Source organism: Musca domestica, unplaced genomic scaffold (assembly GCF_030504385.1).
Source record: "Musca domestica strain aabys unplaced genomic scaffold, Musca_domestica.polishedcontigs.V.1.1 19, whole genome shotgun sequence".
NCBI lineage: Eukaryota > Metazoa > Arthropoda > Insecta > Diptera > Muscidae > Musca > Musca domestica.
In genome coordinates, this window is record NW_026712245.1 from 3,803,939 (window position 1) to 3,822,494 (window position 18,556).

At 35.7% G+C, this 18,556-nt stretch overlaps 1 protein-coding gene across 3 annotated transcripts in view; it reads right to left on the minus strand.

Moving 5' to 3' along the window:
- The window catches only part of LOC131801970 (protein peste-like), a 54,851-nt gene extending 47,382 nt beyond the window's left edge, over positions 1–7,469 (minus strand). Inside the window, exon 1 of one of the 3 annotated variants that reach the window (XM_059121152.1) lies at positions 7,006–7,469. The gene's annotated coding sequence lies outside the window, so the exon portion shown is untranslated. Of the gene's footprint in view, positions 1–2,284; positions 2,450–6,896 lie in introns of those variants that run through there. The other 2 variants (XM_059121151.1, XM_059121153.1) reach the window with 2 other exon arrangements.
- Between the last annotated feature and the right edge of the window lie 11,087 nt (positions 7,470–18,556).

The window sequence follows — 18,556 nt, forward strand, 5'->3', positions numbered from 1 at the left end:
CTGATATTGTCCATTTTCGCACCTGATACAAATATTAGGATTCACAAAGTTTGAGCAAAATCGGATTATGATTTCTCTTTCTGGGCAGTATTTTTTTTCTTTTTTTTGAAAATTTCGACCTTTTGTGGGGGAGGTACCAGAAGAAGTGGACCGATATTACCCATCTCCAAACACAGTTTTTATACCCTTCACCATAAGGGTATATTAAGTTCATAAATGGGCCATATAGGTCCACGTTTTCATATAGCCCCCATATAATACTTCCCTATATTCGGTATTTTGATGATTTTAGCGACATTATTCACCGGAAGTGTTTCAAATTTGGTATTTGAAGTTCGAAATGGATGCTAAAGCCTATGACAGAAAATGGTTTGCGCAAGTTCCCGTCTTCGTATAGCCCCCACATAACGGTACCTACCAATATTCCGCATTTTTACGATTTTAGGGTCATTATTCACCGGAGTAGTTTCATATTACGTATTTGAATTTCGTAATGGAAACTACAATCTGTGATAGAAAATTGTTGTGCAGGTTCACGTCTTCGTATAGCCCCCCTATAACGGTACCTCCCTTTTTTTCGGTATTTTGATGATTTTAGCGACATTATTCACCGGAATTGTTTCAAATTTGGTATTTGAAGTTCGAAATGGATGCTACATCCCATGACAGAAAATTGTCTGTGCAAGTCCCCGTCTTCGTATAGCCCCCACATAACGGTACCTACCAATATTCCGCATTTTTACGACTTTAGCGTCATTATACACCGGAGTAGTTTCAAATTACGTATTTGAAGTTCGTAATGGGAACTACAATCTGTGATAGAAAATTGTCTGTGCAGGTTCACGTCTTCGTATAGCCCCCACATAACGGTACCTACCAACATTCCGCATTTTTACGACTTTAGCGTCATTATACACCGGAGTAGTTTCAAATTACGTATTTGAAATTTGTAAAGGAAACTACATTCTGTGATAGAGAATTGTCTGCAGGTCCAGGTCTCCGTATAGTATATCAGTACCTCCCTATATTTGGTATATTAGCTACATTATTCATTGATTTTTTTTGGGCTTTCGCATTTGAGTATTGTAATGGTTTATGACAGAAGTTGCCTATGCAGGTCAATGTCGTCGTGTAGACCCTGCACGCGTATTTTGAAGATTTTAACAGAATTTTTAAAGGATTTTATTTTTTTGAAAATTGAAAAAAATCGTTCCAAATGGAAGAGGATATTAAAAGATCGGCCCGCCAAACTTACAGCTTTTTAACTTGTTTATTATTGCGCGATGATATAACGGCTACATTCGGTATTTTGAAGATTTTAACGGATTTTATTTTTGTGAGTTTTAAAAAAAATCTTTCCAAATGGGGGAGGATATTCAAAGATCGGCCCGGCCGAACTTTCTTTTTAACTTGTTTAATATTGCGCGATGCAGTCTGCTTCTCTTTGCATTAACACAATTCATTAAAAAAATAGTTGTTAATATTACTTTGGCACATTTTATAAATCTTTGATTGATACTTTTGATGAACTGCCACTCCATCAAAATTCGTAAGTTACAATAGGTTGCCAAAGGTTTTGTAATAGAAAATAAGTGCACAAAGACATAATACCCTTACCATTATGAGGTGTAGAATATAATTAATATTCATAGAACTAATATTCGAGTGCACACTGTCAATTATGGATCAATAGTGTGCATTCGACTTAAGGAATAATAGTTTATTAATTGATAAGATTAATAGACATATTTATACAAACATGCTGTATGCATATTTTTTTTCGACTTAGCAGACTGAGTCGAATTTGAGCTAATGAGAGCCGCATACATCAGCGAGGGCTCAGATCACTTAAAAAACTCGGCGCCGACTGCGAGCCGATCGGCTTCGTGCTCTGTCCACTACTCCCACCTCGCCAGCACCTACCTACAAGCCAAATTTCAAGATTTTATAGATATATGTTCAGTCGATCTGTATCTAGGTCTAGGATTATTGCAGTCTGGTCCAAAAAAAACAAGTCCAAAATAATCACGGTAAAAATGTCAAAATATTGTGAACATTTCAAAACGATACGAACCCAGTTCCATAAGTCAACAATCGGCTTATTTTGAACATTTTATGTCCCCCACTGTACCAGAATATGCATGCATATGTATTTATTCAAAATCAAACACACATATATAGGTATGTATGTATTTCAACTGGGTGCGTTATATCAATTTTCCAATTTTAAAATATTTAAAGTTCTGACTTATAAAATATGAACAAACTTTTCTATTACTCATACCTTTTTATTAAACAAATCGAAATACTTATGTTGTTGGTGGTGTTGTTGTTGCTCTTTCCCATAAATTTTTATGGCAAATAAAAATTAATCCACATTTGGATGGTGTTGTTGTTGGTAATTTCTGGTCTTGTATTTTTTTGCTGACTAGACTTGACTTTGACAGTAGAAAAAGTGGTTTTGAGTGTCAACAGGGCTTAACTCTAGTTTAGTAAAAACTCTTCAATTTTTTCGAAAATTTTTTCAGTGGTAGGTATTTTAACCATGATCCCGGGAAACTATTTTTTTCTTGGGGGACGGACCTGGGACCCCAGATTTTTGACCCGAAAGTCCGGGTTCGAGACCCCTACTAGACCCGGATCCACTTACCCGATATAGACAATATGGGTATCGTTGGAAAGCTTATGAAAATACCTATCCAACAAGTGGTCACATGATGGGGTAAGATCTTACGGTTCGGAAGTTATAGTCAAATTATCGATTTTTTGGACCCGGATTTTTTATAAAACCCCCAAAAAGTCAAAAAAGGGTCCATTATGGGGGACAACAAAATTGATGCCAAATTATAGCTGACACTTCTACCTTTCCAAAAAGGTTCAATTTGTGCTAATACCTTTACTGAGTCCAGAGATATGGGTCTTTCCATCCGCATAACCCGATTCTAACCAGTTCATTAAAACTATGTTTTCAATAAAAAAGGTATATTTTGCGTAAGAATGAAATTCAGAAATCTTTGGTTCGCGTTAGCCGGTGTAGGACATACCCAGAGGAGAAAATCTCAAGCCCCGGCCGAAGGCCGGCTACTTACAAAAGGTATCCAATTTAGAAAACTTTGGTTCGCGTTAGTCGGTGTGGGACATACCCAGAGAAGAAAATCTCAAGCCCCGGCCGAAGGCCGGCTATTTACAAAAAGTGTCAAATTTAGAAAACTTTGGTTCGCGTTAGCCGGTGTGGGACATACCCAGAGGAGAAAATCTCAAGCTCCGGCCGAAGGCCGGCTATATACAAAAAGTGTCAAATTTAGAAAACTTTGGTTCGCGTTAGCCGGTTTAGGACATACCCAGAGGAGAAAATCTCAAGCCCCGGCCGAAGGCCGGCTACTTACAAAAGGTATCCAATTTAGAAAACTTTGGTTCGCGTTAGCCGGTGTAGGACATACCCAGAGGAGAAAATCTCAAGCCCCGGCCGAAGGCCGGCTATTTACAAAGAGTGCCGAAATTATGAACCTTTTGTTCGCGTTAGCCGGGGTCGGACATACCCATAGGTGAAAATCTCAAGCCCCGGCCGAAGGCCGGCTATTTACAAAAAGTGCCAAATTTAGAAAACTTTTGTTATTCCGACGACTGCTACGCGAAATAAACACTTTTTTTTATTAAAAACATAATTTTAATGAACTGGTTAGAATCGGGTTATGCGGATGGAAAGACCCATATCTCTGGAACCGAAAAAGGTATTAGCACAAATTGTAGCATTTTGGAAAGGTAAGAGTGTCAGCTATAATTTGGAAACAATTTTGTTGACCCCCATAATGGGCCCTTTTTTGACTTTTTGGGGGTTTCATAAAAAATCCGGGTCCAAAAAATCGATAATTTGACTATAACTTCCGAACCATGAAAACTTACCCCTTCATGTGACCACTTGTTGGATAGGTATTTCCATAAGCTTTCAATCGATACCCATATTGTCTATATCGGGTAAGTGGATCCGGGGTCTTGATCCCGGACTTTTGGGTCAAAATCATTCAACATTTTCAATTCCAAAATTGGTTTGACAGTTCATTGTCCCAGCAGCTGTGTCGACGCGTCTACCTATATTCTTCTACCATGGTTAATGGGCAGCCCATTGTACAATTTTGGAATAAATCTGTATTGTCCTACTACTTTAGATACAATCTGGTGCATGGTAGAAGAATTTGGAATTGAAAATGTTGAATGAAAAATTATTTAAATTTGTAAAAATTGTTGAAAAACGCGTATTATAATAACCTCCGAATGATGTCGTATAAGAAAACATCACTTATATTTGAAAAGACATTTAAAATTTTTTGACATATCAATGTTTCCAAGCGTTGATGCATCTACCTGTATTCTTCTATCATGATCTGGTGGAATAACACTAAAAGCATTCTTGTTTCGCAGGTTTTCCCCAATATAAGAATTTGTTTTTAAAAAAAGTCTATTTGACACTATAAGACTCCAGCACAGAATTGCATTTTTCTAGTTTCTTTGAAATTAATTAACCTTTCTTAATGAGTCATGTTTCAAAATCAGTTTTTGCTAGCACAAAGTTTGTTTATGGTATCTACACTAAAAATATGGACTGTACCTTGATTTTAACAAACAAACAGACAATCATTACATTGATTTAGTATTTTTATTCTCTGAATATATAGTGTGAGGTCTCCGAGGGATATTTGGGATCTTAAAATGGAATGGCAAATTTAATATACCTTGGCATATATTGAATGTTTAAAAACCTCCACTATGATGTAAAGAAAACCTTTAAAAATAAAAAAACTCTTTTATTTTTGCCAGTGCCAAACGTTTGCAATTTCTGTTTACAAATGTGAATATAATCACCGAAATACCAAATATTAGGAGGTGAAGCTTTATGTGATATAATAAATAATGGGCAAAAACAATTTTTGATTATTATCTATACATATGATTAACAAAATGAAATCGTTTATGGTATATATAGAAACCCGGAAACAGTAGTAAAAACGGGCTTAACTCTAGTTTAGTAAAAACTCTTCAATTTTTTCGAAAATTTTTTCAGTGGTAGGTATTTTAACCATGATCCCGGGAAACTATTTTTTTCTTGGGGGACGGACCTGGGACCCCAGATTTTTGACCCGAAAGTCCGGGTTCGAGACCCCTACTAGACCCGGATCCACTTACCCGATATAGACAATATGGGTATCGTTGGAAAGCTTATGAAAATACCTATCCAACAAGTGGTCACATGATGGGGTAAGATCTTACGGTTCGGAAGTTATAGTCAAATTATCGATTTTTTGGACCCGGATTTTTTATAAAACCCCCAAAAAGTCAAAAAAGGGTCCATTATGGGGGACAACAAAATTGATGCCAAATTATAGCTGACACTTCTACCTTTCCAAAAAGGTTCAATTTGTGCTAATACCTTTACTGAGTCCAGAGATATGGGTCTTTCCATCCGCATAACCCGATTCTAACCAGTTCATTAAAACTATGTTTTCAATAAAAAAGGTATATTTTGCGTAAGAATGAAATTCAGAAATCTTTGGTTCGCGTTAGCCGGTGTAGGACATACCCAGAGGAGAAAATCTCAAGCCCCGGCCGAAGGCCGGCTACTTACAAAAGGTATCCAATTTAGAAAACTTTGGTTCGCGTTAGTCGGTGTGGGACATACCCAGAGAAGAAAATCTCAAGCCCCGGCCGAAGGCCGGCTATTTACAAAAAGTGTCAAATTTAGAAAACTTTGGTTCGCGTTAGCCGGTGTGGGACATACCCAGAGGAGAAAATCTCAAGCTCCGGCCGAAGGCCGGCTATATACAAAAAGTGTCAAATTTAGAAAACTTTGGTTCGCGTTAGCCGGTTTAGGACATACCCAGAGGAGAAAATCTCAAGCCCCGGCCGAAGGCCGGCTACTTACAAAAGGTATCCAATTTAGAAAACTTTGGTTCGCGTTAGCCGGTGTAGGACATACCCAGAGGAGAAAATCTCAAGCCCCGGCCGAAGGCCGGCTATTTACAAAGAGTGCCGAAATTATGAACCTTTTGTTCGCGTTAGCCGGGGTCGGACATACCCATAGGTGAAAATCTCAAGCCCCGGCCGAAGGCCGGCTATTTACAAAAAGTGCCAAATTTAGAAAACTTTTGTTATTCCGACGACTGCTACGCGAAATAAACACTTTTTTTTATTAAAAACATAATTTTAATGAACTGGTTAGAATCGGGTTATGCGGATGGAAAGACCCATATCTCTGGAACCGAAAAAGGTATTAGCACAAATTGTAGCATTTTGGAAAGGTAAGAGTGTCAGCTATAATTTGGAAACAATTTTGTTGACCCCCATAATGGGCCCTTTTTTGACTTTTTGGGGGTTTCATAAAAAATCCGGGTCCAAAAAATCGATAATTTGACTATAACTTCCGAACCATGAAAACTTACCCCTTCATGTGACCACTTGTTGGATAGGTATTTCCATAAGCTTTCAATCGATACCCATATTGTCTATATCGGGTAAGTGGATCCGGGTCCAGGCGGGGTCTTGATCCCGGACTTTTGGGTCAAAAATCTGGGGTCCCGGGTCCGTCCCCCAAGAAAAAAATAGTTTCCCGGGATCAGGGTAAAAATACCTACCTCTGGAAAAAATTTCGAAAAAATCTAAGAGTTTTTACTAAACTAGAGTTGTTCCGTCAACAGTTGGACTTCTTAACACTTGTTGTTGTTTTCTTCTTCTTTTTCGTTGTTTTTGTTTTTTTATTGCTGCATGTCATTAGCTCCGAAGCAGCTTTGTAATCTCACATAACAACAGAATTAAATGCAAAATGAAAAGAAGTGAAAAAAAAAAAACAAAATTGGACTTTTGTTTATTTTCTTCTTTTTTTTAATTTTATTAATAATATTTACACTGTGCTTTTGGCTTTCTTTGTTCACTGCTGATAAATAATGCGTAAGTATGTGTGAGTGTGTTGGGGGTTTGGAAAATTATTACTTCTTTTAATATTAAAAAATTTACTTGATTTTAATTCACTTTTTTATATCGCGCCACCAACAAAAACATTTTTTCTATTTTTTTATGGGGTTGGGACAGCTATGCTCGCTCTTTTCGTTTCAACACTTGAGTTGGGTGTTTTGCTGCTGTTGTTGTTATTATTATTTATTCACACTTGAATCTCTTTGGCAGGCAACACCATGAAAACAACAACTACTGCCTTTGCCACTCTCACACATTATGTCAGTCTCCCAATTTTGCCGTTGACATTTATTTGACAAATTGTAATTTGTTTTTCTGTTTTCCATTCCTTTTGATTTATTTCAATATTTAATTCATTTATGTACTTTAATTATATTTCACTGATAAATTCTTTAGCAGAGCAATCACTTGGATCGACACAAAACGCGCCCGTGTCTCGCTTTTTTGCTCGCAGTTCGATCTCACAAATTCCACTCGTCGTTTGGTACTATTTCTTGAACCATCTTCGTAGGAAAAAATCTCTATTTCATCGATCAGCTAACAAAAATCTACGAAGTAAACAAATGAGGGTATTCTCCACTCTGTGCTCTCTCTCCCTCCCTCTCTGTTACTCTTTTAGTAACTCTCTCAAAAATGTTAGCGGGCACATCATTCAACAGATGTTTCCACCCATTTAACATTAATGTAAAAGTGTTGCCAATTTGGCGTTTTTTACAGATTGTAGGTTTATTCAAAGAAAAATTAAATTTTTTTTAAAGAAATTGCCGGAAAAGAGGAATAATGAAAAACAGTATCTGCAATATCCATAACAATTATATTTTGTCACATGTTACATAATCAAATCGTAAAGTTGCTGCTATATGCCCTCGATAGCCTTACGATTTATATAAAGAATTCTGGATTTGTATAAAGAATTCTGGATTTATATAAAGAATTCTCAAGGTGTTTATTAATAGGTTCATGGAACATGGTTCCAAAACTTTTCCGCAAAGAGCATGGTTTGTATGGCATGTAGCGCCATCTTGTTGAAAACAAACGTTTTCCAGACAAATAGCATTCAGTTCCGACCATTAAAAAACATTCATCATCTTTTGATACCGCAAAAATAAATAGGTGCAATGTCCCCACCGCCTTAAAAACACTCCAAACAGTCACGATGAGTTTTCGATGGCATTGACTTTCATGCAACATAGTGCGGATAAAATAAAAAAACAGAAAGCTTTTATGCAAAATACAATATACAGGCATGTCACAGAAGTTTTACGAAATCGATTTATTTCACCTTATCCAAATCGTTACGATTTGCTTTTGCTTCTTCAGCACTCGAACGTTTTGACTAATCCGGAAAAAAAATCATTTCACATTTTTGAAATAAAAATATGGTAACTCCATGAAAAAAAAAATCGTAAACAAATTATTGACAATTAAAAAAGGAGTTTGAATTGTTTTTTATAATATAAACACCAAAAGTAAAAATGCCAGGGGCTTCAATACTTGCTGTAAATGATGATGTAATGAACAAATCAGCGGTCTACTGAAAAAATTCGGACATTGAGGAACGCATCAGATCCTTTATCTCACTCAAATGCAGAGTAAGGATCCACCATTTTTAGTCCATTGTGTAAAATAATGTAAAGTTAAGAACGAGTCGTATTTGCTTTTTCCTGTTCTACAGCTTATTTAAGAGTTTCAAGTTCAACTATTTTGAGTTTCATTTCGTTCCGTTCACGCATTCTCTTTTGCATTTCAATATTATGTAACTGCTCTTCCACATACTTTTTTCCAGGATGTTACAAAGTCTGTCCAACTTTTCAGTTTGTTTTTTCATTTCCTTACTGTTATCTTCTAGAATTTTACAAATTTTTTCCAAGTTTTGTAAATGAGAATTTTCCTCAACTAAAAGCGCATTTAGATCTTGCTTTGAGGGAGTTCTTGCCCCGGGTCTTTTTACTGCAGGCGTGGGTTTTGCTTTTGTTAGGCTGCCCGACACTTGTCTTATTGGTGTAGATGGCGGAGAACACGATAAGCTTTTATTTCTAAGTCGTTTTTGAATAGGTGTTCGCGAACGGTTTTCTTCCAATGTTGGTGTTCTTGGATCAATTGCCAATGTAGAAACATTTTTAAAAGCAGCTGGAATGCATTATCTTGGTCTATCTTTTTTATTTAAAATCGAAGTGGTCTGCTTTGAAGTTGAGGGTGAAAAATTAAGCTCTTCGTTTTCAGATTCACTTAAAACTAATTGACTTGATTTTCGAGTTCTTGGAATATGTGTAGATGATGACGAATCAAAGTTTTCTTTTTCAGAACAACTGAGGTCTAATTCACTTACAAAATCCGCAAAGCTTACTGCACCACCAACTCCATCGACACTTTTATACAATCCGCAAATTCTGATTAAACTGTTCTCGTGTTCACTGAAAACATATTGATTGATATCACCACCACCAGTTCCTCGCAAGTCCTTTTTTCATCATGGATTAGAAAAATTTTTTGTAAAATAAATTCCAAAAACATGTTCATTCTAAGAGAATTTGGTTAATACAATATTTTCCGTTAAATGTATGTGTCTTCTGTTTATTTTTTACGTTAAAATCACTAAACATTTCAATTTCACCCCGCTTTTTGAAAGTGATATCAAAACGCAAAATTTTTGCGTTTTCCGTTTTTTAGAGAAGCTAAAACAGTTTTCGTTTTCACTCTTGAACGATTTTACATTCTGTGACATGCCTGATAATGACTTTTTGGAATGCCCGATTCAAAAGAAAAACTACAACACAATCCTGGATTTTCTTCAATATTTTGCGCTACATCATCAATATTCTTGCTTGGTCCAAGAGCTTGAATTTCCAACAATTTCCAGATTGCGGTCCGACTGTTTCTACAGATATTCGGTGTTTTGTGTCATTCTTTTCACCGAACATGTTTCAAATTTGGAACTTGAATATCAACTGGGTACTACATCCTATGACAGAAAATTGAAATTTGAGGTTCATAATAGGTACTACTTTCTTTTGCAGGGAGGGATGAAAAAGTCACTAGTCTGACAGCTGTTAAAATTATTCCAGTGACAGCTCATTATATTGTTTACAAGCGTACGAAAGCGTTTTGGCGAGAATATTCCAGAAAAAAAAGTTATTCATGATGGAATTCAAGCGTGACAGTGTGATTCCTTTATATTTGGCTGGAAAACCACAAGTGGCTATCGTTAGAGCACTTCACCATTTAAATGTGAATAAATCTTTTGTGTCTCATACCTTCGCTCGTTACCGTGATACTGGTAGCATAGCCCGACGTCAAGAAAGTGGACGGAAGAAAACAGCAACATCAGCAGAAATGGTTCGAAAAGTAAAGAAGCGACTTGATCGAAACCCGCGTCGCAGTGGCTGAAAAATGGCTCGAGAGCTGAACACATCGCAATATTCCATTCGGCAAATAATGAAAACTGAGCTCGGGATAAAGCCATTTGGAATTCCAAAAAGTGCAAGAACTTACACTGCAACAGAAAGAAAATAGACTCAAAAGAGCTAAAGAGTTGCTTCGAAAGTGGTGAACTGCTGAATTCGGTTTTCTCCGATGAGAAAACATTCGTTGTCCAGCAGTTTGTAAACAAACAAAATTATCGTGTTTACTTGCCAAAGAGATCAGCTGAAAATGTGCACCTTCGGTTGGCCATCAGAAGTCAAGCGCCGGCCATGGTGATGGTGTGGGCTGCCATAACAGCCGATTGTTGCTCTCCACTCGTATTAATCGTCCGTAGCATCAGAATAAATGAGAAAATATTTTGGAGGGCTTATTAAAGCCCTCGGCACGCAAACATTTTGGCCGCCGACCTTGGATATTCCGACAGAACTCAGCACCATAGCACTAAGCACGCGCCACCCAAGAATAGTTACAAAATGAGATTTCTCGCTGCATTTCTAGCGCACAATGACCACAAAAAATCTGCGGATACCAATCCGTTGGACCAATGTTGGCACTAAAAAATACCCAAGTGTCGATCACCCCAAGTCAAAGGTGACCAATTCGAACAAATATATACTTATTGTAAAATTTGATGCTATTTCTGACATTTTTTGCTTTCGTTCAATAAGATTTAAAAAAATGTAAAAATTATGGCGTTTGACTTTGTTGCAGTTGTTTTATCTCATCCTGTATAGAAACATATTCGGTATTTTGATGATTTTACCGAGATTATCAATCGGAGTTGTATCAAGACTCGTATTTGAAGTTCCTAATGGGTATTTTGCATCTGTAACAGAAAATTGTCTATACAGGTGCACGTATTCGTATAGGCTCCAATATGTGGGTAACTCCCTATATTCGGTATATTAATGATTTAAGCAATATTTTTCAACGGTTTTTTTTTTTTTTTTTTTTGGAAAATTTGCAATTTATTTCCAAATGGCGGAGAGTATGGCGGTGAGTTCGATGAACATCTTATTTCATGTTCGAGACCGCTCACTTGGCCGGCTAGATCGTGGGATCGAATTTTATGGTGCTATGTTAAAGCTCATGTCTATACAGACAAGCCCGCTTTAGTTGACTTATCGAAAAACACCATAAAATCATTTGTTCGTGAGATACGGACGAAAAATTGAAAAGACTATGGCAAAATTGGACTAAACTGATGGACTATTTAAAGAAGAATTTGCGGTCGTTATCATTTGTATGAAAAAATTATGAAATATTAAATTATTTTTCAAATAAAGATTTCATTAACTTTTCTGAATTGTATGAGAAATTTTCCAATAACTCTCTAAAAATCATTCTTTATTTAATATATATCATATATATTATAATTAAATATTAATTTTGGAATTAAACAGGAATAGTGTAAAAATGTGACCAGAACTATATGCTGATACTAAAAATTAAAATTATATTGCTCAAGTATATTTTTAAACACCTTTTGCATAAATAAATGTAAAAAGTAACATATAATCCGCCCTGCCTACTTTGATTCTTAACCAAAATTATGTTGAATTGAATAACATCACTGGTTTTTATCGGGCTTTTTTGGTCGGATTATTTTAAAATGAAAATAAGATTTTATTTAATTTTTTGTTCGACATTTCGTTGGCTTTTTTCCAACATTATCAATAGCTTATTTATTTGAAATTCTGGTAACAAAATGAAGAAAAAATTATATTATTTAATTTTTTGCGAACTATTGCACTTTAAATTTAACTTACTTTAATTATTTTTCATTATTATACCCTCCACCTTGGAAAGGAGGGTATATTAACTTTGTCATTCCGTTTGTAACATCCCTAAATATTCGTTTTAGACCCCATAAAGTATATATATTCATAATCAGCATAAAATTCTAAGTCGATTTAACGATGTCCGTCTGTCTGTCTGTTGAAATCACGATACAGCCCACATTATTTGACGTAGAGCTCCAAAATTTAGCAGAGCTATTTGCATTGTGTCTAGGATGGTTGGTATTGAAAATGAGATATATCGGTCCACGTTCTGGTATAGTCCCCATATAACGGTACCTCCCGATATTCGGTATTTTGATGATTTATGCCACATTTTTTCACGGATTTGTCTTAAAATTGGTATTTGTAGGTCATAGCGGGTCCCTGAGCGTGTGGCAAAACATTGCATGTATAGGTCCACGTTGTGGTATAGCCCCCATATAAAGGTACCTCCCGATATTTAGTATTTTAGTTTTTTTACCACATTTTTTCACGGATTTGTCTGAAAATCGGTATTTGTTGGTCATAATGGGTTCCAGCTCCGGTGGCGAAACATTGTAATTATAGGTCTACGTTTTGGTATAGCCCCCATATAACGGTACCTCCCGATATTCTGTAATTTTATGATTTTTGCCACATTTTTTCAGGGATTTGTTCGAAAATTGGTATTTGTTGGTCATAATTGGTTCCGGCTTCGGTGGCGAAACATTGCATGCATGGGTCCATGATTTGATATAGCCCCCATATAACGGTACCTCCCAATATTCGGTATTTTGATGGTTTTTGCCACATTTTTTCACTGATTTGTCTAAAAATTGGTATTTGTGGGTCATAATGGGTTCCAGCTCCGGTGGCGAAACATTGTAATTATAGGTCCACGTTTTGGTATAGCCCCCATATAACGGTACCTCCCCATAATCGGCATTTTAATGGTTTTTGCCACATTTCTTCTAATGTTTCTTTTACCCCAATGTGGAGGGTATTAAAAGTTTGGCCCGGCCGAACTTAATGTTTTTTTACTTGTTATCTATTAATATGCATCATGTTGTTCAAATTTCGGTGATTTTTTAATTGCAAACAGTTGATGACACTCTATTTGAGCATTAACTGCGTGAGAGGGAGAGCAGTAACTTCTATTAAATAACATTCCAATGTTATAGGCCCTATAATATAGGGGGAACAACAAAATAATATGGTGCTCTCTTTCCCTCTCTCTCTCTCCATATGTGTAGGTGGTTGGGCGTTGGAATGCTACTAACATAGCAATACTTGTTAACTGTTGGTTTGTTGCCTACTAATAAAGTTTGGGCATTTTTTGCTCTATTAAATGAATCAAATAGACTGATTACTTCGGTATAGGTACCTACCTATATCGGACTGAACACTTTTCGCAGAAATTGGAACTCATCAAAAAATTGACTTTTCTTATCTTTGAAAAAATACCAACATTTTCAGAACAAAAAATCGTATAATCTGGGTTGGCAGTTATTGTTGGAGAATGACGTTGGGGAAAAATGGCACGATTTATTGCGTTCAATGCGGACTAAAATACCGGAATATTGTAAAGAAAATAATAATACCCGTAGGCCATATAAAGATAAAACATTTAATCATGTTTGTTTGTGTCTTTGAAGAGTTCTTAATGATGGGACACCTGGCGAAACGGAATTTCATCACATGTATGTATGTAGGTGGGTATGCCAATTTATTTTATACTTCTCTAATGGTATTTCTAAATTGTAAAGACTTGAAACAATTGCTAGTTAATCTCTAAAAACGGTTGGAAGTTTCATTGCACCAGTATTTCTGAATAAGACAAGCCGTGTTTTCAATAGGATTAAATGTCTGGGAGTTATTCTAGATGACGAACTTAAATGGTGGATTCGAGTTCTATAAAAATATTAAATAAAAAACATTTAATTTTTTATTTTATAATTTTATTTTTATTTTTTTTTTATTATATTTATTTTAGAACCCCAAATATCAAATTGTAGTCAGTTCCGAAAAAAAGGTTCAAAATGTTCAAAAGGTGAAACATCGGACGGGACCTTTTATATTATATATCACATTTTTATACCCTCCACCATAGTGTGGAGGGTATATTAAGTTTGTCATTCCATTTGTAACAACTCGAAAAATACATTTTAGACCTCACAAAGTATATATATTCTTGATCAGCAAAAAATTCTATGTCGATTTAGCGATGTCCGTCCATCTATCCGTCTGTGGAAATCACTCTAGCTTCCGAACGAAATGAAGTAGGTTGATAAAATTTTACTCAAATGTGTATTATGTCTGCTGGACTTTTGGTATTGAAAATGGGTGATGTAGGTCCACGTTTTGGTATAGCCCCCATATAATGGTACCTCCCTTTTTTCGGTATTTTGGTGATTTTAGCGACATTATTCACCGGAATTGTTTGAAATTTGGTATTTGATGTTCGAAATGGATACTACAGCCTATGACACAAAATTGTCTGTGCAAGTCCACGTCTTCATATAGCCCCCATATAAAAGTACCCCCCGATATTCGGTATTTTGATGATTTTAGCGACATTATTCACCGGAATTTTTTCAAATTTCGTATTTTAAGTTCGTAACGATTGCTACAGCCTATGACAAAAAATTGTCTGTGCAGGTCCACGTCTTCGAATATCCCCCATATAACGGTACCACTCGATATTCGGTATTTTGGTGATTTTTGCGACATTATTCACCGGAAATGTTTCAAATTTGGTGTTTGAAGTTCGTAATGAATATTACAGCCTAAGACAGAAAATTGTCTGTGCAAGTCTACGTCTTCATATAGCCCCCATATATCGGTACCTCACGATATTCGGTACTTTGATGATTTTAGCGACATTATTCACCGGAATTGTTTCAAATTTGGTGTTTGAAGTTCGTAACGGATGCTTCAGCCTATGATAGAAAATTGTCTGTGCAGGCCCACGTCTTCGTATAGCCCCAATATAACAGTACCCCCGATATTCGGTATTTTGATGATTTCAGCGACATTATTCATCGGAATTGTTTCAAATTTGGTATTTGAAGTTCGTAACAGATGCTACAGCCTATGACAGAAAATTGTTTGTGCAGGTCCACATCTTCATATAGCCCCCATATAACGATACCTCCGATATTCGGTACTTTAATGATTTTAGCGACATTTTTTACCAGAATTATTTCAAATTTGGTATTTGAAGTTCGTAATGGATACTACAGCCTATGGCAGAAAATTGTCTGTACATGTGAATGTCTTCGTATAGCCCCCATATAACGGTATAGCCCCCCTATATTTGGTATGATCTGTCCCCTTTGTTGTTTACATGCTCTCGTTTGTATATGTATATTGGTTTCGACGAATGGACGAAGTTGCCATTTCGTTGTAATATCGAATAATAATCTGGATTGTGCTTCTCGCAACTTCCACATATGAATAAGGAACTATAAATACGAGTGAGTCGGTTAGTTTAGTATTGGATCGAGAATTGTAAACTTCGATTAGGAAACAAGTAAAGCTGTGGACTAAATGGAGTGTGAACTGTGTAAAGTAAAGACGTCTGCCAATTATTGAATAAAACATTGCAAAACTTGTAATCCAAACGACGGTTCGTTTTATTTGGTTATACGAACCCTTCATATAATGGATGTTGGAAAGTTGAAAACAAGTAAAAAAGACGTTAAGTTTAGCCAAGTTTTCTGAGAACTTGACTTATAGGCAGTTCTCAAAATCAATACAGTTTGGATATATCCATAAAGATAGTGTCATACTTATATTGATTTTTTGGGCCGAGATAATATACCGACAAAATTAAATTAGAGTTTAATTGGTTTGAGATTCGGACCAAACATTTCAAAATACCAAAATCAGGGAGTACTGCTATATAGAGACTATTCCAAAAAGTGGACCTACAATGGATATTTTTTGCGAGGTGAAATCTAATCACACAGAAAAACGTCAAATCACACGTGATTTGGTTGAAAATTGGAAGACTCGGCTCCAAAATACCAAGATCAGCATTAACCATTGTATAGGGGCTATGCCTAATCCTCAATACCAAATGGCGGAGAGGCCGAATGGTACTAAGACACTGTTAAATCGGCATAGATAGGTCTTTGAGAGAGTTTTCTGGTAAGCCGGGAGAGTTTAACTGTTGGCAAAAGTCCGTAGAAAGAGTCTTGAAGCTCTATGAATCGGTGAAAGGAACTGGAAGATACTACCCAATTCTTCACACAATTCGCACTAAAATCGTAGGTGATACAGATATCGCCTTAGAGTCGTATCGTACACCACTAGATTGGTCACGCATTAAAAAGTGTCTTTCAATGCAATATTCGGACAAAAGGGACATTGGAATGCTAGAATACCAGATGATGACATTGTGTCAATGTAATAGAAGAATAACAGAATTTTATATGAATATGAAAAATACTTTATAGGGTATCCAACAAATATTTCGAGGTGTTGCAAAATATAGTAAATCTTCGATTTTATGACGGATTGTTTTGAAGTTGTGTTTTACAGCGCCATCTGTTAAATCTCCTCCGTGTTATAGTTACAATTTTCGTTATGAATCACCCACTTTTTTAACATTCCTGTTAACATTATTTTCCAGTTTTGTGTGGATTACCCTGTTGTTTTGAAATGAAAGAGCAAAAAACGACCTCTGTTAATTTAAATTTGAATTTAACATTGACAGTTACAGTGGTCACGAAATGTTATCAAATGTCTCTTGAGAGTCTATCAGAAACGCAGAAAATGAAAATTTTCTAAAAATACTGGGGGACTTACTGACACAAAACCGCCGGATTGAAAAAAAAATCCGATTGAAATGAATTTTTCCAAACAATATTTGTTTGGCTCAAGGAGGAACCCTATTAAAATTAGTGGGGATCGGTTTCGATTTATATATAGCTTGGTACCAGATTGGTAGCAGATATCAGATACAGCTCAGAAACGAGTGTCTAAAATTTTGTCAAGATCGGTTCAGATTTTGATATAGCTTCCTTATATATCTTCTCCGATTTCGGGTTTATTGTGCACCAAATGGCTAATACCAGCCTAACGGAATTCAACCCAGAAGCAAGTACTTCAAATGTTGTTGAAAATCGGTTCAGATATAGCTATAGCTCCCATATATATGTTTCATCCAATTTGGTGTTAAGGTCCCTCACATGCGTAATATGCATTCCACAACAATGATCTTTGGTACCAGATATTAGATACAGCTCTAAAATAAGTTTATCATATTTTGCAAAAGATCAGTTCAGGTTTGAATATAGCTTTCTTATATATCTTTATCGAATTTCAGGTTTATTGTGCACCAAATGGCTAATACCTGCCCAAATGGACTCAATTTTGGCACATCCGATGGAATTCAGCCCAGAAGCAAGTACTTCAAATGTTGGTGAAAATCGGTTAAGATATAACTATAGTTTTTCCATATATATGTTTTATCTGATTTGGTGGTTTTAGTCCCTTACATGCGTAATATGCACTCTACAACAAGGATATTTGATACCGGACATCAGATACTGCCCGAAAATATCTCTGCCAAATTTTATCGAGATCAGATCAGATTTTTATACAGGTTCGATATACATCTTTATCCGATTTTACGGTTATTGCTCACCATAGATGAAATGTCAGCCCAAATTGAATAGATTTTTTCATATTCAAGCGAATTTTAAGATTTGGTGAATCTCGGTCCGGTATATCCTTTGCTCCCATAAATAAATAATTTTTATAAATATTTTTTATTTCAAAATTTTAAATTTCATTTAAATATATTTTTTTTTGGAATTTTAAGCATATTTTAAGGGACTGCTAGAACCATAAACATAAAAACTTGAAGGAAAATAGTCATAAATTTAGAATATTTTTTTAGGATATTCAATTCCATATTTTGAATTCAATATATAAACTCCTCATAAAAAGAGATTTTAATTATTTACACCTGAATCTAGTTATTTATCGCTTATGATTGTTTAGTGTTTTTTTTTATTTTTTTTTATTTTTCTTTTTTTTTTTCAAAAAAGAAAACGAAAACATATGTTATGGTATTTTTCCAAAGCCAATCCGAACAAAAACTAGTTTTCTAGCAGCCGACATAAAATTTTCCGGTTGTTATGCCGTACATAGTTAGACATTTGGTCGATAGCGAACGACATTGTGTTAAGGTGTCGTTGTCATCGGTAGTTGGTTGACCATTCAATTACTGTTTGACAAACAAATCGACAAAAAAAAAAAACAAGTAAAAAAGCAGCTAAGTTCGGCCGGATCGAACTTTGCATATCCTCTACAATTTGGAACGAATTTGGCAATTTTCAAAAAATTAAAAAAAACCGGTTGAATATTCTGTTAAAACCTTAAAAATACCGAATATAACC